Below are 26,082 nucleotides of genomic sequence, written 5' to 3' on the forward strand. Positions count from 1 at the left end.
CCTCATAGCACACAACATACGATATATACAGAAGTCTCTTAAGAAAAGATGTCCTGGGCCTGGGAAATTTCTGGTTGACACATAGACCCTATCAAACCAGATGACATAAATGACACCAGGATGTGTCCAACCAGATCCAAATGTGAGCATCTTACCTGCAGCTGGAGCTTCTACATCCTTCTTACCTGATGGCCTGGCCCCCTTGCTGAGTGTAGCTCATTATAAGAGAATTATTTCTTGTGACTTTGCAGGTTGGCAGTGCTCCATATCATATACAAACTTTTTTTTTTTTTTTTTTTTTTTTACCAAATTCTTAACCTCACACCAGTCCACCAAACATGTGTCTATCCAAATCAACCCTCAGAGTGAACACCATTTTTGTCCCCTGACACCCCCTGAGAAGCATAAAGACAAATTTGAGCCACCATTTATGTCATGAGAAAGAAAGAAAGAAAGAAAGAAAGAAAGAAAGAAAGAAAGAAAGAAAGAAAGAAAGAGGGAGGGAGGAAGAAGGGAGGGAGATAGGGAGGGGGAGGGAAGGGAGGAAGGAAGGAAGAGAGAAGAGAAGAGAATAGAAGAGAAGTAAAAGAAAAGAAAAGAAAAGGAAAAAGAAAAGAAAAGAAAAAAGAAAAAGGAAGGAAGGAAGGAGGTCTGTGCTAAAGAGGTTTGGGGAAGTGCTTTCGCAAAAGGTATAACCTAAGCAAACATACCAAATGTGCCTATATCTAAAATCTCATTTAAGTGTGCATTATCCAATTTAATTATCATAATAGACTCAGGAAGTAGGTTTTGTATAATTACTACTTTAAAGGTAATGAAATTGAAGCTCAGAAAGCTAAATCATGTTCACAGTTACATCATATGAAGGTAAAAATTCTAACTTGGTCCTATCGTAGTACAATGCCTTTGATTATTTTTATTACATTAGAAAATTATAACATTATATATACCATACCTATAAAACATTAGACATATATCATTATTATTACTAAATAATTTAGGAAGCACTGAAATCATCTGCTCCCTCACCCTGATTTTCCTGATTGTTTTGGGGAGTGTGTGTGTGTGTGTGTGTGTGTGTGTATCTCTACTTGGCTGTGCTTGCTCATTTGCAGCAAGATGAGATGAGAGAGGGGAAGGGTACCAAGGGACAGGTGTTAACTCTTCAGGGAAGAGGAGAGGGCAAACAGAACCACACAGAGTGGCTCACTGCTGATTTTTCCTCAGTCCCTCAGGCCCATCCCCACAGCCTGATTATATTATGCAGGAGTTCAAGTTAACAACCGAAAGCTTCCTTGAGAGCTTTAACCTGAAAGCACGTCATCTAGCATCAGCAATTAATTTGTTCTAAGGTGTCCTGCTTATATTAAAATACACAAAATGCACTATAACAAAATTTCTTAAATTTTCTCTAAAATCAAATCTTAAAAAAGAAAAGAAAAAGATATCTTCAAATACAAAGGATATCAGCAAGACTGGTCCAGATGTCCTCGTGGAGTCCTCCGCAGCAGGCACAAAATCGCACAGGGCTTCCGTGACCCCGTGATGCGACGGAACTGCACTGCAATACCTATGAAGAAGGTGTAGGTTACATGTGTGCACATGGGTGGTATTTGTCATAATATTATGCCGCATGTTTTCAAAAAGTCAAGTGCTAGATTGACTCCACATATCTGAGCTTTGACAGGCTCGGAGTCCGAGCATTCCAGTGGATAATGTGATTCCCACGGACAAATAACATAAACCCTTCTTCTTTTCAAATCTCCAGCAAGTGGACTCCATCACTCAGAGGGCCAATGACCTCTGGGTCAAAATTGGCAAGAGTACTGTCAAACCTATTTATTGCCATCATTTTTTCCTTTGCAGAAGCTCTGTAGTAAAGAACACTCGTTCACCTTTGGACAGCTCTATCTCCCAGTCGTCTTTAATCTTACAATTCCTACAATTACACATGAGCTCAGAAATGTGAAAATAAGCTCATCTGTCAGAAAGATGTTTTCTTTATGCATCTTCATTCAAAACAAAATAGAATGCAAAACAATTATTTTTAAAACTACAAAGTTGCTATCAATAATAAAATGTTTTGACTTTTTTATACTGGTAAGGAGTAAAATAAGCAAAGAAAAAATAAAAAAGAAACATGTCTATAGTCAAAAGAAATTACTTATTATAAGATTTTAATTTGTATATGCTTTATGTTGTTTAAACAGTAATGTTCTGCCAAATAAAAATAGATGCTACTCTGTTGTGAGTTTTTCTGATCTTGTATTTATTTTTTATAAAAGTGGGATATTGGTGATATAGTATACTTTAAAGTATTATATATGAAACCCCTGAGAACCTGTTGAAATTCTGACTCAGTTGCACTGGGGTGGTGCCTAATAATTTACACAATGTCAATGCTCTTGGTACAAGGATCATATTTTAAGTAGCGAGGTTCTAGTCAAGACTGCGGAAATTACACCTGTTCCATCATAAATATATGTCACTGAGATGTGTAGTTTGCAGAGTAGTTCTTAAATCGAGACATACAAACCATAAACGCTTACACTGATGAACAGCTTCATTCTACTATGGATTTATTTTTAAAAGTAGTGAAACTTCGGCTTATTTAATTTACCCATTCATTTAACAAATCCTTATATAAGGCATGTATAATTATATAATGCTTATACAAAATATAGTCCTTATATAAACCTTACATAATTCCATAATGCATATGTCATGCCCTGCTCCATATATTTGTGGTTTATACCTCCTTTCTTCTTCTTAATAACCCTATGAGGTAGGTGCTACTTTTATCCTCACTTTACCAGTGAGGTAACTAAACTAGAGAGTGGTTACATGACTTATTAACGTCACAGTCTATTACTTCAAGCATCTCAGTGGCTAAATTATTTCTATAAGAGTGAAAATTCCACTATGCTAACATTTTTTTCATGTTACTTGATAAATAAGTTATACTTCACCTCATTTTATTTAGTACCTAATATGTACCTAGTACTATGCTACGTTTCCCCCCCTCACTTAATTTTCTTAGTAACCTTGTGAGATATATACAGTTATCACCAGTTTGCACGTAAAGGTCCCCAAAACCAAAATGAATACAGTGACTTGACTTAAAGTGTGAATCCTTGGCTGACCTCTTTCATGTCCATGGAATTGAAGCTGACTTCTGTTGTATCAATGTTGCCCCCCAAGTAAAAATCACCAAAGAATTATAGCAACTTATGTAAAATAATAGTCAGAATTTCTCTGAGGGAAACTGGAAATTTCTTTAAACATGTGTGATATATGACTTAACATTGTGCATCTTATATAATTTAAATAAGCTGATATTTTTATTTATACTGGTTAAAAAGTATATAATTTAATGCCTAATAATTAACTAACTGCTTCTCTTTTTTTCCTAACTGCTTCTTTTTAAAAATATATTTATTTATTGTCAATTTAAAAAATATTTTTAAAATAATTTAAAGGTAAAAGATATTATTTCAAATCATTAATAAATTGGTTTGTTAATACTTAGACTAAGTTTCAATTTAATGAAATTAGGTCATAGGGAATTAAGTAGATGTTTTCTTTTTTATGTCTGTATTCTGAATGCTTTTTATTTTTAATCAAATGCAGTAGTATACAGCTACATTTCTTACTACATTCTGAGAACTGTCAGGAGAAAGAGACACTAGGAAAAAGCAACTAAGGAAAACAAGACCAGTTGGTTCTAGAAATGTAATAGCAGAAATAAATGTGTATCCATAAACATACAAGGTAGAGTTGACAAAACCCTGAGGAAGTCAGTGACACTGATAGAACAGCCAAGCGGGGAGGTACAGCTGCTGGATGTCTTTACTCAGAGATGGTATTACTGTAGACAAACCAATCTGCAAGTCAGTCAAAGACATAACCGTCACACTCACCTTTGCAAATTATCAGGACTATATCGTCTTAACAATGGGCATGTATGCCCATGGATATGTATTGGGAGTGACACCTGACTTAAAAGGTTCATCCACATTTTATAATAAAGGTCTCATACTGATATTATAAACAATGAATTATTTGGCATTTACTCTTCCCCTTTTAATACTTTTCCCCAACATAAATGTTGGACTTTTGATCTCATTTATTCATTTTTTTTCATTCTCTCCCTCTTCCTCTTTCCAGCCTCTTCCTCATTTTCTTTTCCTCTCTCTTCTCTTTTACCTTCCCCCAAGGTCCAGGATTAGACCAAGACAAGAGGTCACTCAATCAAATTTATAATTTTAGAGCTGTAAACAGATGAACTCTGTATATTTTTCCAACATTCTAAGTGGGACTTGGGAGCAATTGTTTTTTCCTATATAAAAGTTAAAAGCCTCGCCCAGCCAGTGTGGCTCAGTGGACTGAGTGTGGTCCTGTGGACACAGATCCCAGTTCAATTCCCAGTCAGGGTGCATGCCTGGTTTGTGGGCTTGATCCCCAGTAGGGGGTGTGCAGGAGGCAGTCGATCAATGTATCTCTCTCACATCGATGTTTCTATCTCTCTCTCCTTTTCTCTCTCTCTAAAAAAATCAATAAAAACATTTTTTTTTTAAATAATTCAAAGTCTCTTTATTTGGTTAACCCATACTCAGGACATCCCTTTATGTTCTGGTTCTTCCCAAACAAAGCTTCCTTTTGCAAGAGCAGTTGCAATTGCTAGAGATTTACCTAGTATCCTATAACCCAGCAGGAAGAGGAGATGGACTAACAAAACACAAGTTTTCTTTTTAAAAATTCCATGAGTCTTTATTTTCAGCCTGTAGCCAGCAAGCCTCTGCTTTGTCTTTCCCTCCAGTACAAACTTCTGGGCTCCCCAGGGCCCTTTTGGGGATCTCACCTGTTCTAGGGCTCCTCGACCTTTTGTATTTTTGTTCTCACCTTAATCTCTAAGTTTATATATACACACCTACTACCAAATATTGTTGTTAATTGTGTGAAAGCCAGTAGAGGGGAATGAAGCTATTCAACCACAGACATATTCTATTGAACCATGGGGAGTGCGTGCTGAGGAAGGGGAAGTAGACGTCTGGCACCCCAAATCTTCACATTTTAGGGAGAGTGGGGGATATTCTGTCAGACTGATTTCTTTTGCAATACTCCTGCCCTTGAAAACTGCATACAATTCTGTCTCTGTAATTACTGAACCTAGTGAATTAAAAATATCTGTAAGTATAGAAATGTAAATAGCAATCCAAATAAATGTAATGACTGGTCTCATATTGAGAAATAAGAATGCCATTTCTTTAACTGCTTTGTAAGTAGTAAGATGCATTCCCTTCTAGCAGCATCAGTGAGTCCTGTTCTCATGCCAAAATGTTTTTGGATTTCTGCTACCTTTTGAGGACTGCTAACAAAAAATAAATAAAAGTATACCTTTCAAAGTTTTCTCTTTTTATAAGAAAGTCTTGGGTTGCAAATCCGAGTAAGTCCTCTTAAGTGGTTTTTGTTGGTCACAGTCTCCAGTTTGTTGATGTGTATAGCGGTAGAGGGAAGTGAAGGGACAGAGTGACTACTTACTCCAGCGACATAGGTAAAATATGTCACTTTTAGATGGTTTACATTAATATTTTTATCTATGGGTTCTTGCCGGTTTTATTTCCCATTGTAAATTTTTCAGTCACAAATTTTGCTCATTTACATATTGAGGCATTAATCATTTTCTTATCTAAATGAATAAAATATTTTATTATGTATGTAAATTTAACCTCTTTTATAATATTTTCTACTGACTCATGTGCCCCATCCATTGATTGTCTTTGTTTTGATTTTTTTTCAAAATACACATTTTTATGATTTTATAGAATACTTCTATCATTCCTAAGTTAACATAGAAAGTCAACTAGGCTTGAAGAAATAATGTTGACAAATATGTCATTGTATTGCAAGGATTAAACGAGGTTATGCACATGTCCCAGGTATAAATTACTTACTTCTCAGCTCTGCACATGAAGTTCAGTGTTCTGCTTTGTGAAACCCAAACTGGACTCTGGATACATTTCTCTTTCTTGAGTTGACACAATGCCAAGTGTGATCAGTAGAAGGAAATAGAGGCTACAGCAGGAGAGATAATCTCTTTCCGCTTCTGTTGTGCTTACTCTTTTCTTGTTTCTCTGTCATGACTGCAGCCATATTACACCAGAAAATCAGTGGTTCTACCCTCCTGCAGGTTTTGTGCCAGTCCCGGCCCCTGGTTCCTGGTTCCAAGAAGTGTTTTGTTGACAACACTATGTGGTGCATTTAGTCTGGGGTTAGAGAAGGAGAGAAGTGCAGCTCTGCAGCGACGCATTGGCAGTTAGGAGCTATTTGACTGGACGATCGGACGTAGAGCAGGATTAGAATATTTGTAACAAGGAAGTCTGGGGAAAACAGATAAAGCTGGAACTCTCAGAATGGTCACAAAGTATGGAGATATGTGTGCCTGTGTTGTAAATGCCTACCAAAGGGAGTCTACCTCAGAGGAGACTCAGTAATCAGGTAGAAAAATGACAGCTTTCATGGATGGCTGTAAACTTCTCTCTCAAACCATTCCAACACTTGCTCAACAAACACATAAAGAAAAGCATCCATGGGCTCAGCAACATGGACTCCCCTTACCAAAACTGACGCGGCTGACACTGATGCTCAGTGACTAATCTCTGCCATCGGAGACCAACTAAGCCCAATATGGCACCAGGCAGGTAATGATATACTCTTTTCCATTACCGAAAGGTTAAAGATGTAAAGCTGCGACTGTGAGCAGGTGGGCAGATCTAGGGCATGTAGATTGGTATAATTTCTGGTGGCCAAATAGAAAAAGTGCCTCCTTTTCTAATGATCCAAGGATCTTCTTTCTAACAACACACAGAGGCAGTTTAACTCTGAAGCTAATGGTGCTGAGATTTCATAGTTTCACACTGTGTGGAACCCTTCCCAAGACTCGGAGGTCCTAGCAAGGTATTCACGTAGTCACATGGTTTTGGAAATTTGCAAAATGTATATTTTATATTCTTTTTTTTTTTTTTTATCCTCACCTGAGGACATTTTTCCATTTTTTGCACAGATAGAGTGGGAGGGAGAGAGAGGAAGAGAGAGACAGAGAGAAACATCGACGTGAAAGTGACACATTGAGTGGCTGCCACCCACACGGCCAACCAGGGCCGGGGACAAACTGCAACCGAGGTACATGCCCTGAGTGGGAACCGAACCCGGGTCTCTCGGGACCGCAGGCCGACGCTCTAACCGCTGAGCCAAACCGGCCAAGGCTATTTTATATTCTTACCCACTAAATATTCCCAACCTACAAAACACTGTACTAGCTTAGGCCTCACAAAATTGGATCTGACATGAAAGTACATTCTTATTTATCAAAAAAGAAATTCCTCAATGCAATTATGTTTGGGTAGATTTTAATGCACTTTTGAGATGATTGAAAGTTCCCTTTGGAGATTTAAAAATGTAGTTTTGCTTTTATTTAGCTTAGCTTTTGATATTACTTTTACTAAAAAAGCATTCATTTTTTTTTTATTCATATGGACTTTTTTTTTTTTTACAGTGCACTTAGAGTGTTTCTACATGGGCTAAGTTAAAAAAAAAATCAATATGTCACCCTGGCCGGTCTGGCTCAGTGGTTAGAGCGTTGGTCTGTGGGCCAGAGAGTACTGGGTTCGATTCCCACTAAGGGCACATACCTTGGTTGCAGTTTGTCCCCCGCCCAGGTTGGGGTCCTGTGGGTGGCAACCACTCAATGTGTCTCTCTCATGTTGATGTTTCTCTCTCTCTCTTCCTCCTCTCTCCCTCCTGCTTAAAAAAAATCAATATGTAAGGAATAACCAGATATCCTGAATTTATATAAATATTCTTCCTTTTCTATGAAGAATACTATAGGGTTTCTCTAAAAAATTCAGGATGTTAACAACATGGAAGGACATAATGATGAGAGTGTGAGATTGTACTGACTTCTGTTGAAGAATGACCTTAACTATGTCCAAAAACACGATTAATTTACCACAAATGAGTTTATGAATATCATGGAAAACCAATCTTGCTATCCGCTATTCTAAATGCCTACAGATTCTGAAAGTGTTAGGTATATCAGACACCACAATAATTTAGCATAATGATTTTAAACCTAACATACAATTTTATAAAGTGTTTGTTCCCACTGTCTTATAAGTATTCATTCTCTCATGGGCCTGCCAAACTATCAATGACTTCTTGTTATCTACAGCAGGTGACAGAAGGTTAGGTTGGAAGTGCCAAAGCGAGAGGAACTACCCTTTGGGAATGGCAAGTGAATAGAGGCCCCTTGGATGGAGGGTTCCTCCATGTGGTAGGGGATCAGAACATGCAAGAGAACCAGTTCCTCCCATCTTTCATGCAGACATCTTTAGCTGCCTTTTCTTTCTTTCTTTTTTTTTTCTCATCAAAATGGTACTGGATTTGTTTTTTTAAACTGATTTTGTAGTAATAATAATAGTAATGGTCAAGGGAAAGAGTGTGATTTACACTAGAACATATAGGTTTTCAGAAATGGCTTTAATTACAACCATAATATTATAGTAATAATGGGCAGTTCTTCCATTATTTTATAAGTGAAGCTTGTATTCTGTACTCCCAAATACAAGTGAGTGGAAAAATCTAAAAGACTAAGAGGCATATTCATGAAAATTTATGTTCTAATCTAAACTCCTCTTTATAAAGAATATTTCTGTGTGTGGCATGGCTTGTTTAGTATTACTCTGGTTTCTGTTATATGCAATACTCAAGTAGATTTTGTTAAGTACCTCAAAATTATCACTTTTATATATTAAATCTATAAACTAATGATATAAAGAGATTAAACAATCCAGAGAACAAAAAAATAAGTATATTTTCTTTCATGACTTCTATACATGTAGAAATTATCATAAAAGGACATATTTTTCAGAATAAACAGATCCATAAATATTTCTAAAAGTATACTGGATGTGTTTAGCTCTTATAGTTCCTACTTGCTCAAATATTCTATATTTTGAATAGAACAATTTAAGAATAAAAAAATGAGTCAGATGCATATTGAGCCAATGCCTTTCCTGGATATGAAATCTGAAGGCTTGGGAATCTTCCCAGACTAAAACTTACAAACAATTTATATTAAATTACCACAAAATAAATAATATAAAAACATAGCATATTATAGGGTAAGAACACTAATATTGAAAAGACTCAGGTGAGAAGACCGAAAAATGGCGGCGGAGTGAACGGAGCTACACAGACCGTCTCCCAGAACCAAACTGGAATTACAACTATAACACAGACAAATCGACGGGAAAAACCAACAGAAAAGCAGCTTGCGAGGACCAGACAACGAGGGACACTGACTCCATCCCGGTAGGCTTGCGAAGGCGCGAGACGGGGCTGGGAGCCCACGGTCGGCAGCTCGGCAGCGGCCTCAGCTGTAAGCGGTGCCCTCGGGTCACACTCCAGGCGGCCCCACAGCGCAGCCGGGACAGAGGCTGAAACAGCCACAGCCACTCACCTTGGGCTCCGGCAGAGGGAGGGCGGACTGGACTGGAACTGAGTCGGGACACTCGGGGTTTGGAGGGTGCTCAGAGCTTTGGCTGAGTGCAGCCATTCAGGACGGTGGCCACATTGCTCCTTCCCAGGGCTCTGAGGAGAGGCAGCAGCCCCTCCCTCGGAGATCCAACCCCACCCTGTGGGCCATTGAGGTGTTAATTGAGGCTCACTAACAACCAGCATCTGCCCCACCCTCGGGAAAGCCCCTTGGCTGAGCACCAGAGGGAGTTTTTCAATCAACCGACAACCCAAAACTCATCAATTACCCTAGACTGCTAGCCTCCAGGCAAAAAGCTAGAGGATAACAGTACGTTTCCTGGGCGGGCAACGTTAACCAGGAAAGTAAGACTTGACAGTGGTGTTCAACGTGGGTCCTCCCTCGCTCATCTAAACACAGGAGAGGGAGCCACAAACAGCAGAACACCCACAGGGAGAACTTGACAGGCTCCAAAGCCCACAGTGATAGCCAAAATGGTGAAACACAGAAACAGAAGCCAAATGAAAGAGCAAGACACCTCCACCGAAGATGAGATCAATGTGGAGCAATTAGGCATGTTAACAGAGCTAGAATTCAGAGCCATGATCTTGAGGAAGCTGAACAGCATGAGTAAGGACATAGAGACACTGAAAATAAGCCAATTCGAAATTAAAAACCAACAAGAAGAGATAAAAAATGACATATCAGAAATGAAAAACACATTGGAAGGTTTAAAAAGCAGAGTAGGGGAAGCTGAGGACCGAATCAGTGAATTAGAAGACAGGGTAGAAAAAATCAACCAATCAGAAAAACAAAAGGAAAAAACTATTAAAAAACAGGAAGACAGCTTAAGAGAACTATGGGACAACTGGAAACGTAATAATATTCGCATCATAGGAGTCCCCGAAGAAGAAGAAAATGAGCAAGGGATAGAGAATATATTCAAAATAATAGTGAGAGAAAACTTCCCTAATTTGGTGAAGGAAGAAGGCATTCAAGTTCAAGAAGCACAGAGAGTCCCAAGTAAGAAGAACCCAAACAGGCCCACACCAAGACACATAGTAATTAAAATGCCACAAATTAAAGACAAAGAGAGAATCCTAAAAGCAGCAAGAGATAAGCAACAGGTTACCTACAAAGGGAACCCCATAAGGCTCTCAGCTGACTTCTCACAAGAAACACTACAGGCCAGAAGAGAATGGCATGAAGTAATCAAAGTCATGAAAAACAAGAATCTGAATCCAAGACTACTCTACCCAGCAAGGCTATCATTCAAAATAGAAGATCAAATAAAGAGTTTCCCAGACAAAAAAAGGCTAAGGGAATACATTAGCACCAAACCAGCACTGCAAGAAATGTTAAAAGGACTGCTGTAATTAGCAGTAGAAATGGGAAGAAAAATAGAACCACACTAAACAAAAATGGCAATAAATAAGTACATATCAATAATCACCTTAAACGTAAATGGATTGAATTCTCCCATAAAGAGACACAGAGTAGCTGATTGGATAAGAAAGCATGACTCATCTATATGTTGTTTACAAGAGACTCACCTCTCAACAAAAGACTCACATAGGTTGAAAGTGAAGGGATGGAAAAAAATTTTCCAAGCAAAAAAAAGCTGGGGTAGCAATTCTCATATCTGATAAAATAGATTTCAAAATGAAGACCATAACTAGAGACAAAGACGGCCACTACATAATATTGAAAGGATCTATCCAACAGGAAGATATAACCTTGATAAACATATATGCACCCAATATAGGAGCAGCAAAATATATTAAAAATCTTCTGGAGGACTTCCAAGGAGAAATCGACAACAATACAATCATAGCAGGGGACTTCAACACCCCGTTGACAGCACAGGATATATCCTCTAGGCAAAAAATTAGCAAGGAAACAGAGACTCTAAATGAAGCACTAGACCAAATGGATTTAATAGATATCTACAGAGAATTACACCCCAAAACTACAGAATACACATTCTTCTCAAGTGCACATGGGACATTCTCAAAGATAGACCACATGATAGGACACAAACTAAATCTTTACAAGTTCAAGAAGGTTGAAATCATATCAAGCATCTTCTCAGATCACAATGGCATGAAACTAGAAATCAATTGCAACAAGAACATGCAAAGACATTTCAACACATGGAGGCTAAATAGCATGTTGTTAAACAATGAATGGGTCATCGAGGAGATCAAGGAAGAAATCAAAAACTTCCTGGAAACCAATGAAAATGAACACACAACAACACAAAATCTATGGGATGCAGCGAAAGCAGTTCTGAGAGGGAAGTTCATAGCACTACAGGCCTACCTCAAAAAACAAGAAAAATTTCTAATTGAATGTCTAACCTCACAACTTAAAGAATTAGAAAGCAAACAAAAAGAAAACCCCAGAGCAAGTAGAAGGAAGGAAATAGTAAAGATCAGAGCAGAAATAAATGACATAGAGACCAAAAAAACAATTCAAAGGATCAATGAAACAAAGAGCTGGTTTTTCGAAAAGATAAACAAGATTGATGGACCCTTAGCTAGACTCACCAAGAAACAAAGAGAGAGAACCCAAATACACAAAATCAGAAATGAAAGAGGAGTAGTAACAACCAACACCACGGAAATATAAAAGATATTTAACAACTACTACGAACAACTATATGGCAACAAATTTGACAATCTAAGCGAAATGGACAAATTTCTAGAAACACACAGTCTCCCAAAACTATTCCCGGAAGAGATAGAAAACTTGAACAGACCAATAACAACTAAGGAAATTGAAGAGGTAATCAAGACTCTCCCTGCAAACAAGAGCCCAGGCCCAGATGGTTTCACGGGGGAGTTTTACCGAACATTCAAAAAATAACTAACACCCATTCTCCTCAAACTATTTCAAAAAATTCAAGAAGAAGGAAGACTTCCAAACACATTCTATGAAGCCAGCATAATTCTAATTCCAAAACCAGAAAAAGACACTACGAAGAAAGAAAACTACAGGCCAATATCCCTGATGAACATAGACGCCAAAATCCTGAACAAAATATTAGCAAATCGGATCCAGAAATACATCAAAAAAATTATTCACAATGACCAAGTGGGATTCATTCCAGGGATGCAAGGCTGGTACAATATTCACAAATCAATAAACGTGATACACCACATAAACAAAATGAAGAATAAAAACCACATGATCATATCAATAGATGCTGAAAAAGCATTCGACAAAATCCAGCATCCATTTATGATAAAAACGCTCAGCAATGTAGGAATAGAGGGATCATATCTCGACATAATAAAGGCCATATATGAAAGACCTATAGCCAACATCATACTCAATGGACAGAAACTAAAAGAACAGGAACAAGACAGGGATGTCCACTTTCGCCACTCTTATTTAACATTGTACTGGAAGTCTTAGCCACAGCAATCAGACATGAAGAAAAAATAAAAGGGATCCAAATTGGAAAGGAGGAAGTGAAACTGTCATTATTTGCAGATGACATGATATTGTACATAGAAAACCCTAAAGACTCCATCAAAAATCTACTAGACTTAATAAATGAATTTGGCAAAGTAGCAGGATACAAAATTAACGTCAAGAAATCGATGGCATTCTTGTACATCAATGATGAACTCACAGAAAGAGAAACTGAAAAAACAATCCCATTTACCATCGCGCCAAAAAAATTACGATACCTAGGAATAAACTTAACCAAAGTAGTAAAGGACCTATTTGCAGAAAACTACAGGTCATTGAAAAAAGAAATAGAGGAAGATATAAAAAAGTGGAAGCACATACCCTGTTCATGGATTGGAAGAATTAACATCATTAAAATGTCTATACTACCCAAAACAATCTATAGATTCAATGCAATCCCCATCAAAATACCAACGACATATTTCATAGAACTAGAACAAATACTTCAAAAGTTCATATGGAACCAAAAAGGACCCCGAATAGCCACAGCAATCTTGAAAAAGAAGAACAAAGTAGGTGGGATCACAATACCAGATATCAGGTTATACTACAAAGTGACTGTAACCAAAACAGCCTGGTACTGGCACAAGAACAGGCATATAGACCAGTGGGACAGAACTGAAAACCCAGAAATGGACCCAAGGCAATACGCTCAATTAATATTTGACAAAGGTGGCAAGAGCATACAGATGAGTAAAGACAGCCTCTTTAATAGATGGTGTTGGGAAAATTGGACAGCTACATGCAAAAAAATGAAACTAGACCATCAACTTACACCATACACAAAAATAAACTCAAAATGGATAAAAGACTTAAATGTGACCCGTGAATCCATAAAAATTCTAGAAGAAAATGTAGGCAACAAAATTTCGGACATCATACGGGGCAGAATTTTCACTGATACATCACCTAAGGCAACAGAAATAAAGGAGAAAATGAACACATGGGACTACATCAAACTAAAAAGCTTCTGCACAGCAAAAGAAACAATCATCAAAATGGAAAGGCAACCCACTGTATGGGAGAACATCATTGCCAATGATGTATCAGATAAGGGGTTAATTTTCAATATATATAGAGTGCTCATACAACTCCACAAAAGGAAGACAAAGAACCCAATTAAAAAATGGGCAGAGGAGCTGAATAGACACCTCTCCAAACAGGACATACAAATGGCCAAGAGACATATGAAGAAATGCTCAACATCACTAATCATCAGAGAGATGCAAATTAAAACAACAATGAGGTATCACCTCACACCTGTCAGAATGGCCGCCATCAACAAATCAGCAAACAACAAGTGTTGGCGAGGGTGTGGAGAAAAGGGGACTCTAATACACTGCTGGTGGGTATGCCGACTGGTGCAGCCGCTATGGAAAACAATATGGTGCTACCTCAAAAAATTAAAAATTGAACTTCCATTTGACCCAGTGATCCCACTGCTGGGAATATACCCTAAGAAGCCTGAAACACCAATCAGGAAGAATATATGTACCCCCATGTTCATAGCAGCACTATTTCAATAGCTAAGATCTGGAAACAGCCCAAGTGTCCACCAGTAGACGAATGGATCAAAAAGCTGTGGTACATATACACAATGGAGTAGTATGCAGCGGTAAGAAAGAAAGATCTCTTATCCTTTGAGACGACATGGAGGGAACTGGAAAGTATTATCCTAAGTGAAAGAAGCCAAGCAGAAAAAGACAAATACCACATGATCTCACTTATATACGGAATATAATGAACATAACAGTCTGAGGAATACAGTAGACCCAGACACATGGAAGTAGGGCACAGACTGACATCCCTCAGAAGAGGGGATGGGGGGTGGGGGGTGGGAAGAGATAAACCATAGAACTTATATGCATGTATGCATGACCAATGGACCTGGACAACTAAGCCGGGGACAGGGTGTGGGGGGGGGGGTGCCAATGGGGTAAAAAGGTAAAATATCTGTAACAAAAAATAAATAAAAAAAGAAAATTGAAAAAAAAAAAAAAAAGAAAAGACTCAGGTGAAAATATTACTATCTCCCAGTGAACACACACACATACACAAAAGAAATATAAATCCACTTTACCTGCCAGATCACTTTTTCTTCTCATGAAACAGGAAATTTAAAACACGCAATTTGTTCTACCTGTTGAAGTAATGTAATGAAGGTGGATCCAGCCTAGAACTGCATTCCTCTTTGAATTTACCAAATGGACACTAAGCAACTGTTGGGCATATAAGCTATCAAGTACGGCTAGCATTCAATCAAAATCTTGTAAAATATAATGTGTCATAGGAGGTAAAAACATAAAGCAACAATTGTATTAGCTAAAGAATGAACTGGGAGAGTTTGAATGTTTTAGCTTTCCTGAAATAGAAAGAAAATATGTATATAGTTTTTGTATTTGTGGCAAACTAAGTGACTGTCACTCTGAAAATCAGTTTTTACATCTGTAAAATGGATTTAATAATTTCACCTGCCTCATATGATTATTGTGAAGACCCATAAGATAAAAATTGTAAGGAATTTAGCTATGTTAAGTTCACAAAAATTAGTTGTTATTGTTTGGTAAATTAGTCTGTTACAAAACAAAGCCAGGTCTTTCTGTCCCCATATCCATGATCTTTCCATTGCTGTTATTGGTCAGAATAAAATGGATGAAAGATATCCTGGATTTTTTTTTTCTTTAAATACAAATAAATCAGTGTGTAAGTAGGGTATTCCCATTATCCAAACTACCTGGAATTGAAAAAAACTTTCTTCTCCATTAATTAATCCACACACTGTTATCTACACTCCCTGTATACTCTCCACTTATTGTCTAAAGCAAATCTTAACTGTTGTATTTGTTAATTTTGTCCAAAACGCACTCTTGAGCACCTACTATCTACAAAACATTCTGTGAGGCATCACATGACAACAGCCCTAACATTTACTAACACACTGTTGGAGAGTGGGTGGGAAAATAGGCACCCTCATTCACTACAGCCGGTAAACTGATACAACCCACAGAGAAGCCAACTTGACAATGCCCACCAAAATCTTAGATAAAACATTTATAATAGCAGATCTAGAAACAGTAAATATATATCAATAAGAGAGAGAATATGTAAATTATATTATAATAATGTAATTTGTATAAGGCAGCTTTTTAAAAGAAGGTGCAGTGTATGTTGTAATAAGAAAATTTCTCTAAAGTACAGATTCATTGCTAACAAAAGTGATGTTGTGAAATAAATAAATAAATAAATAAACAAAAACCCAGATGTACATGCCATAAATTTAAAAAATAAGTTTTGATGCCCTGGCTGGTTTGGCTCAGCGGTTAGAGCGTCGGCCTGCGGTCCTGAGAGACCCGGGTTCGGTTCCCGCTAGGGGCGCGTACCTTGGTTGCAGTTTGTCCCCGGCCGTGGTCGGTTGTGCGGGTGGCAACCACTCGATGTGTTCCTTTCACATCGATGTTTCTCTCTCTCTCTCTCTCTGTTCCTCTCTCTCCCTCCCACTCTACCTGAACAACAACAACAAAAAAATAAGTTTTGAAAAGTACATAAGATCTAAGAAGAACGATAGAGAGGACAATAGGACTAGATCAAGGAGAGATTAGTCTTTCACCACATGCTCTTTTTATATTTTCTGCATTTGGAATACGGTAAATATTTTACCTTTTCAAGTGAAAACGTTCTGAAAAGTGACTATTCTGGCCATTAGTCTGGCCATTAGTTCAGCTGCTACTGAACAAAAAAAAACTGTAAGGGCCCAGCCTGTTTGGCTCAGTGGATTGAGCATCGTCCCATGGACTGAGATGTCCTTGTTCGCTTCTCGGTCAAGGCACATGCCTGCATTGTGGGCTCCATCCCCAGTAGGGAGCGTGCAGGAGGCAGCCCATAGATGTTTCTCTCTAACGTCGATGTTTCTATCTCTCTCTCCATTCCTTTCTCTCTAAAAAAAATCAATAAAAACATTTTTAAAAAAAGGAAGTAGGAAGCAGAGAGACCAATGAGGATGTTATTTCAGTGGTCTAGATAACAGACAATAGCTTTGATTCTGGGTATCTTTCAATGGAAAAGCAGAAAGGATTTGGTGATGGTTGAATGTGGGGTTTAAAATAAAGGGGAGAGGCAAGGAAGACATAAGATGATATCACAAAAAGTGGGTAAAGAAGCAAATTTGCAAGAAAAATTTCACAAGTTTGGTTTTTTGTATGTGATGCTAAGAATAAAAGGAACTGAAATTAAGATGGTATCACTGTGTACAATGAACTAGGTAATTTACAGGATATAGATAGTGAGAACAATTGAATATTATTTTTTTCGTAATTTATAATTATTGCTCCCTTAACTAGAGTGGTAGAAGTTGCAATGGAAAGAAAAGCATTAGCTAAAATGAACATAAATTTCAAGATATTATCGAATGAAATGTTTGTTTAACTGTCTATTTATATACTTGTTTATTGTAGTTGTTTGCTTTCTTGTCAGTTTCATACTTTGAGGAAAGTATCGTGTTTTCACAGATTGAATTTGTTTCAGGGATGTTGTTTCTTGGTTACATTGCAATTCTAATTGAAATCATTTGAATTTGAATGCATTTGGATGGGGAAATAGCCTTGGGTTCATAGGACCTCTCTCTCCTCATTTTCTAATACTGCTAATGGTTCTTACATTAATGTCCCTTCCAGTCATAGGCATTGAGTTTATGACTCCAATTTACACTCTGCCTTTCCCCAAGGATCAGGACATCTTAAAACATGTATACGTATGTATATATTCTGCAATTTAAAAATGGTAAAATTAAGGAAAACTGAAAAAGAAGAGTAATAAAGTTCTACGTAGTTGCATTCTGAGAATGTTTTATACGGCGAAATAGAAATTAGACTCTAAGCTTGCCAGCTACCTATCTAGGGAGGAAATACATGATTTGCAGTGACTAGAAGATAAAAACAAATAGATTGCTATAAGAAAAATAACTAAGGAGGAAGAAAAAAAGAGTAGGAAAAAAAAACCAAAGATTTTTCTGAACTAAGATATTTAGATAATTCTCCAATGAGCCTTTATAAATACAATCAATAACATCTCTGGAACTCACATAATAAAAGCATTTGGATAAGTTTAGTTCTTAAGATATCTTTCAATGCTAAAATTTAATTTCTCAAATGAAATTATTTAAAGGATCAAAACACATAATAGGTACTTTGAAAAAATATGATTATGTGGATTGGAAATCTTATAAACATTTATTTATCCATAATAACTATTTATTAGAATTATAATTTTTAAAGTTTTAATATACCAAATCTTTGAAAAGCACCTGAAATTATTTATTTTTAGACTAAGACAGATGTAAGGTTTTTTAGAGGTAATCAAGCTGTTTGAAAATTAAGTGCTGGAGATAGGCAAAACAGAAACAAAATCAAAATCCTGTTTATTCAAGTACCAAAGTTCGTATCACCTCTGTAGAAGGCTGGGGAAAATAATCAGGATCTCTTTTAATTTACTGAAAAATCCAATGGGTAATTAAGTTTCCCAAACTCCAACTGATATAGCTGTGTTATTCAAAGCATTGGGACAATATAATGCATCACTATTAATTCTGATGTATAAGTAATATGTTAAAATGTGAAGTACAAAAACTTGTGAGTTGATGATAAAAAAGTAAAATTTTATATAATGTCCTCTTATAAATTTAACACTTCAAAAGAGTTACATACTAAAGTTTTCAAATGGTGTGATATTTCTAGTTCCCCACATTATCCAATAACCCTGCTGTATCACTTGAGGCCAAAGTCAGTTGCCTTTTATCATAATGCTTTCAGTATTGTTTCTTTTAAGATAGGGAAATCGCATCTATACTTAGGTATCTATTAAAAAAGAAGAGGAAACACTACATGGAAGTAGAAGGTCACAAAATTCAAGGAAAAATGGGGTAAGCATATTTTTAGTTTCTTACACACGTTCTGGAGCGTCCGCACTCATTTGATTCCCACAGATATTTGAATTTGTCTAAATGCTTTCCAGCCCAGTGATAGAAGTAGCTAAAAGAAAACTGTGCTTCTAGACAGTATTAGATGAGGGTGAGAGGTGTCAAGAAAGCAAAAGAAAGTGCAGACCTCTAACTTTTAAACCATCGTCATAGCCAAGATGTACAAAGCAAAACGACTATAACCTAAAATTACACAGATCCTCCAAGGAAATCTTCACAAAGAAGGGTAGCCTGGAAGCTCCCTCTTCACAGCCTAAAGCTTTTGGAACATCCAGAATCAGAATAACTGCCAGGTGCTGTAGACTTCAAATGACTCATTAACAGCTTGTAATCGGCTCTCCAGAGAAACAGAACCGATAGGGTGCATATTCATATTAAGAAATTGGTTTATATGATCATGGAGACTGGCAAGTCCAAACTTTGCTGGTGGCCCAACAGGCTGGAAATCCAAGAAATACTCAGGTTGGAGTTCAAATCTGAACCCTGGCTGCTGGGAGAATCCTATCTTGTTAAAGGGAGATCAATCTTTTTTTTATTCAGGCCTTCAATGACAAAATAAGATCCATCCACATTTTAGAGGGAAATCCACAAGTTTAAATGTTAATCCAAAAATATCCCCACAGAAACATTCAGAAAAAGATTTGATCACATACTTGGCTGCTATGGCGTATAAATCTAACCATCACACAGCTTATCTGTATCAGCCAGAGTTACAGTCAAATAAAAACTCATATTCTCCTTTATGTAGAATTTTTGTTGGTGGTGTATAACAATATGAAGGACGAAATTCATCATAGAAAATTGTCAAGCTCCCAGAAATAGTTAATCTTGTCCTCCCCTGGAAAATTTAAAGAAATAGTATTTGTTCATTTTTAGCTGGTTCCAATTTACAGATTTAAGTGTTTAGTGAGCTATATAAAAATTCAAATGACATCAATTTATAAATTTATTATTGCATTAATATTTACCTTTGAGAGAATGTAAAAGAGCATTAGTTCTGAATTGTATCTATATATTTAATTATATCAATAGTTAGAGCATGTTTTTCTGACTCAGTTCATAACATGAAAGGTTTTCCAAGTGGTGTAAAATAAGTATTTGTATAAACCAAATCCATTTTAATAAGTGTTCTTGAGATGTTACCATTTCCAGCAGTGGGTTGTGTTATATAGTTAATCATGCTTGCAAATATCTCTCTTATAAAATGGTGCTGTGTGATAATAACCAGTTGTGCTAATTTTAGACTCTATCACTTGAATAAAATTGTTACTTTTCTCTTTAGAGACTTGGATCTAATGGACTACTTGTTTCTATTTTTCAGAAATTAGAGATGTCCTTGCAAAGGTGAATTTATCCAGTTATTTTTAAATATAGCATAAAATATTTCCAAGCACCAGTTTATTTAGACCGGCAATATTTCTAAAAAATGATACCGTAATTTTTTTCATTTTAGAGATGACTGTGGATTCTTCACAATTACTATGAATGAGATCTTATGGCAGATTTAGTAAACTTTGTGGATAGAAAAACCACATTTTAAAAAAACGATTCAGTAAAGAAAGGATATTAATTGAGTAAATTTTTTAAGTACTTTTGAAGACCCTCTTTGCACTAGCCTGCTAAATTAATTAATGTATAAATAGTAGCAGTAGTTTCCACAAATAAAAAAATACAAGTGCTATTTCAAGTTGTTATTTTGTATGGAAATATTCACCTAAAGAGAATTTTAAGAAAATAAATTATTCAACTATTTTCTAATATATTTTTTCATATGTTTGCCTCCTCTTATGGTTTCTCTGCTGTGAGCAGTTTTATTGGATATTGTAGATTCGTGAGCACCCCATTAAGTCTTTGAGAGCACGATGATACAGCGGTTTGAGTCGCCAAAGAAAGATCTTTTAAAGAAGCATTGCTCTCTTTTAATATAAGACACTTTCTCCTCTATTTTTTTGTACTTTAGATATTAGATTTCCAGTTAAATTCAAACTGAGTCGCCCTGTAGATCTATTGAATTTCCCATATTAGAATATTTATAGAAATATATGGTCAAGTTATTCATTCTTATGTTCAACATTACTTAAATATTTTTTGGTCTAAGCAGACACAGGAAAAAAGTTAGAACTACATAATTATCCAATTTAGTTGGCTTATTTATATACAAGAGGATTAAAAATTATACTTCACTTAAGAAATCTATTTCTCCTGCTGGAGTTTGATTGATGTTTCATTTGTTTATTCTTTTTCCATTAAAAAAAAAAAAAATCAACCTTTATTCAATCAATTAATTTCCAAAGGCTGAACAGCTGAAAAAGGGGGAAAAGCTTAAACAGGTGAGAATGTCCTATGTCTTTAAAAAAAAAAACAAAGCAAATTCACTGCTATCTGTGAAAGAAATATTAAAACTCAATGTGTTACAAAATAATAATGATGAAAACCAAAATACATTTCAAATAAAACTTACTTTCATATTTTATTGCTCAATCCAGTGAGTATTTTAAACTGATTTTCAAAATACATAAGTATTTGCAGGTTTGTCTCCTATTATAAATTTCTTTTTGGGTAAATTGCTTTTTTGACTAAAGTTTTTACTTATAAAGTTTTAATTATATTTTTGCATGTAACTTTTTAAGGCAGTGATATGATTAACATATATGGATATCCATAATACCTGTAATTTTTTGTATTAACGAGAAGCCCAAGGTTTTTTCAGATTAAATTGGTACATATTATTTTTCTCTTTAAGACTATGTATATAATAAATTTGCTTCTTAAATTTATCAAGAGTTGACTAGAAGCTTGCATTAAAAGCACTTCCAAAGAGCCCTTTAACAAGTAATGTTTCTAATGTCTAAATGCTCACTGATTATACCACCTGTACTTTGTATAATTAAAGATTCCCCATGTGAGTCACTCAGTTTGTGTCCAATGAAGCCAATGAGAACTAAATAATGACAGGGAGATTAACAGCGTAGTTATTTTGACATATGAATATTTTAATTGAATGTTCAAGGTCATGAATTTCTAATTTAACTAATTTCTCTTACTTAGTTGTGGTGTAAACTAAATGTGCATCAGCTGCATATAGATAAAGGAACAATGCTTATTGTAATGCATATTAATTTTTAAAGTCACAGCTTTTCTCATGAAAATGTACTTTCAACCTTAAGAAGAAATCAGAAAAAAATCATTAGAGAACAAGAATCAATATTCAAAATATTTTAAAGCATCTTATATGGAATGCAACTTTTGGGTGAAGTGTAAAATACATATATATATATATGTAAAAAAATAATAGCTCAACCAGTGTGGCTCAGTGGTTGAGCATAGACCCATGCACCAAGAGGTCACTGGTTCAATTTCTGGTCAGGGCACATGCCCAGGTAATGGGCCCAATCCCTAGTGGGGGCATGCAGGAGGTGGCCAATCGATGCTCTCTCTCATCAATGTTTCTATCTCTCTGTCCCTCTCCCTTCCTCTCTCTATAAAATTAATAAAGAAGAAAATAATAAATGATTTATATGTGGATGGGTAGATGGATGAATAAGCAGACTGATAGAGACATATAAAAATAGATGTGTCAGGAATATAATGAAAAATAATCTAAAAGTTTGAAAGTGGGGGCAAAAATAAATATATTTTATATTGACACAGAATATTAAGAACTGATATACACAAGTAACACTTAAAAAAATTAAAATGGTAAATAACACTGTTTGGCAAACAAAATAATAACAACACAGTTTTATCAGGAAGTTGTACCAAACTTTCAAAGAACAATATTTATTTTATATAAAATTTTTGGCAGAAAATAGAGCTCAGTAAAAAAATAATGAAGCTCATTAATAAGAGGTTTGTATAGCCTTGATACCAAAGTTTGATCATGGTATTAAATAAATAAATTCACTAATAACCACTTTGAAAAAAAATTGAAATATAATGTCCTCAAACCTTTTACTCATTAAAACATAATTAATCATGACAAATAGAATTTATTCTCAAAATGTAAGAATGGTTTAAGATAATAAAAATGTATTAATAACATTTATTCTATTTTGACCAAAAAAGAAAATTTCTATATAACAACTAAATATATAAACAACAAAAGATTTTTGACTATGCCTATGTATGATACAATTTCTTAGAATACCAATAAATTCAAGAAATCTCTTAGCCTGTGAAGACTATTTTACAAAATCCTTAAGCAAATGTACACTTAATATAATTCTAAATTTTAGAAGCATTTATTTAAGATTAGGACAAATATAAAAATATCTACCATAATGTTGCTGTTCAACTTTGAACTAAAGATTGGGCTAAGGCAAATGACACATGAAGAATTAAGTAGCTGTTAGAAATACTGGAAGAGAGTAATGAAATCTTCGTCAACCTATGATGACAGAATATTTTACATAGAATATACAGAGAGCCCTGGTCAGTTTTGCTCAGTGGTTAGAGCATCGGCCTGCGGTCCAGAGAGACCTGGGTTCGGTTCCAACTAAGGGTGTGTACCTCAGTTGCAGTTTGTTCCCAGCCTTGGTTGGGTTGTGTGGGTGGCAACCACTCCATGTATCCTTTCATGTCGATGTTTCTCTCTCTCTCTCTCTTCCTCTCTCTCTCTCCCACTCTATCTGAACAAAAAATAAAAAAAATGCTCTCGAGTGAGGATAAAAAAAAAAAAGAATATACAGAGAAACAATATTTAAATTAATATGAAATTCAGAAATGTAACCAGATAGAGATTAAAAAGACAAGCAAAACATTTCTCAATAACAAAAATAGTCAATTAGAAAATATAATTGATAAGAAGATACCATTAGGAACAACTTATAATCACCATAAATAAAATGTATATAAAATTAAAATAGCTATAAAAGCATGAATTTTATGTAGAAAATTCGAAGATGTTCTTTATATGGCACAAAAAAAGTATGTATTAATGATATATGTATCATTATGTATATGTATAAATTTGTTGAAAATTTGAGAATTATATTTTTGGAAGAATTTATAAATTTTATTTATTCTAATAAAAAGTCAAGCACTAATTTTAGGGATTTGGATGACATAATTGAAAGATGTATATGAAAATACTTTATAGCTAAGATAATTTTTTGAATATGTTTTTAAGAAAGTGATCTGTTTGTGACTATTGATATAAAAAAAATCAATATAATTGCAGCAGTAGATATGAGCAACAGAACAAATAAATAGACTCTTGGAACAGATGATAGAACCTGAAATAAAGGGACACATGTGGAAGCTATCTGATAAAAACAGCATAAAAAATTAGAACAGAAAAAACCAAATCATCTAATAAAATGTAGTGGAAAACTAGATTGTTTTGTAAAGAAGAATATAAAATTATATTCCATATAAAAATAAACTTCACATGGCAATTGAAGACCTAATTCTAAAAGGCAAACTTGTAAAATTGTTTAAGAAAATATGGGGAAAATATTTATGGCATTGATATAAGAACATAATTCTTAAAAAGGAAAAAACGGCAAGAAGAGAGATAGAGGAGAAAATAAATAAAGAGTAAAGAGGGACAAAGAACAAATTAAGCTGAAATTTAACAGAGAAAGGAAATAATAAAAATTAGAGCAGAAACACATAATAATAGAGACTATATAAACAATATAAATGATCAACACATGCAATAGCTGTTTTTCTTTAACATTAACAAAATTGGCAATACTTTAGCTGTACTAAGAAGAAGTCTCTGGTAAATAAAATCAGAAATTAATGAGGAGACTTTACAACTAATACTACAGAAATGCAAAGGGTCATATGAGAACACTGTAAACAAATATATGTCAACAATTTGGACAACCTAGAAGAAATGCATAAATTCCTAGAAACATACAATCTATCAAAACTAAATCATGAAGAAACAGAAAATTCAAACAGACCAGTAACTAATAAGGAGATTGAATCAGTAATAAAAAATTTCTTAAAATACTAAAGTCCAGGACCAGATGGCTTCACTAGTATATTTTACCAAACATTTAAAGAATTAAAACTAATCTTTGTCAAATGCCTCCAAAAAAAAACCCCTCATTTTATGAGGTCAGCATTACTCTGATAACAAAGCCAAACAAGGATGCTAAATACCCCTGATTGATTAAGGGATATTTATAGGCCAATATCCCTGATTAATTAAGATGCAAAAATGCTGAACAAAATACTAGTAACCCAATTCAATAGCACATTAAAAGAATCATACACCATGATTAAGTGAGATCTATACCTGGAATTCAAAGATGGTTCAACATGTGCAAATTTTTCAAGTGTTTGGTAGAATTCACATGCACACACACACAACTCATACATATCCTTGCATGATAAAAACTCTCAACAAACTGGTTATTGAGGGATCATACCACAATTTACTAAAAGCTATGTATGATAAGTCTATAGCTAGGGTGAGCTAGTTGCCCAAAACTGGGTACTAAAACACCAACATTTTTCTCACTTTTACCATAAATAATATATTTCTATGGATTTCAGTCTCTCATTGATCATTTTTTTCCTTGGCAACACAAAACTTAGAACTAAAACTTTATGTTGTGTTTTTAAACTTTGTTGTTCTGTTTTCCTCTCATAAATATTACTTTGAGTTTCCTTTGGTTATCTCATGGTTGTTTTTCCTCACAAATGTAGTACAATTTTATTACACTTGAGAAAAATAAAAAACTTGTTGATTACTATACAAAGAATTGAAACTCTAAAAGTAGTGTTTATACAAGAACAAGACACACATGAAATATATGTCTTCTTTTATATCCTGAGACAGTTCTAAAATTTCTTCATATAAGCATTTTGAATTTTTTATTATGCTTATTTCTCGATATTTTATTTTTTAATTATTTTAATAAATAACATTGCTCTTCTAATGTTCTTCTAAATTGTTGTTTTAAAATAGGAAAACTAATAATTTTTTAATATTAATTTTGAGAACTAACTTTTTTATATCTCTTGAATTTTCCCATCATACAATTACATCAAATGCAATAAAAATAATAATTTTGCATTTTCCTTTTCATGTTGAAAAGTTATATCTTTCTCTTGACAATTAACATTGGCAAGAATTTTT

The sequence above is a fragment of the Molossus molossus genome, unplaced genomic scaffold (genome assembly GCF_014108415.1).
Source record: "Molossus molossus isolate mMolMol1 unplaced genomic scaffold, mMolMol1.p scaffold_m16_p_5, whole genome shotgun sequence".
Lineage (NCBI taxonomy): Eukaryota > Metazoa > Chordata > Mammalia > Chiroptera > Molossidae > Molossus > Molossus molossus.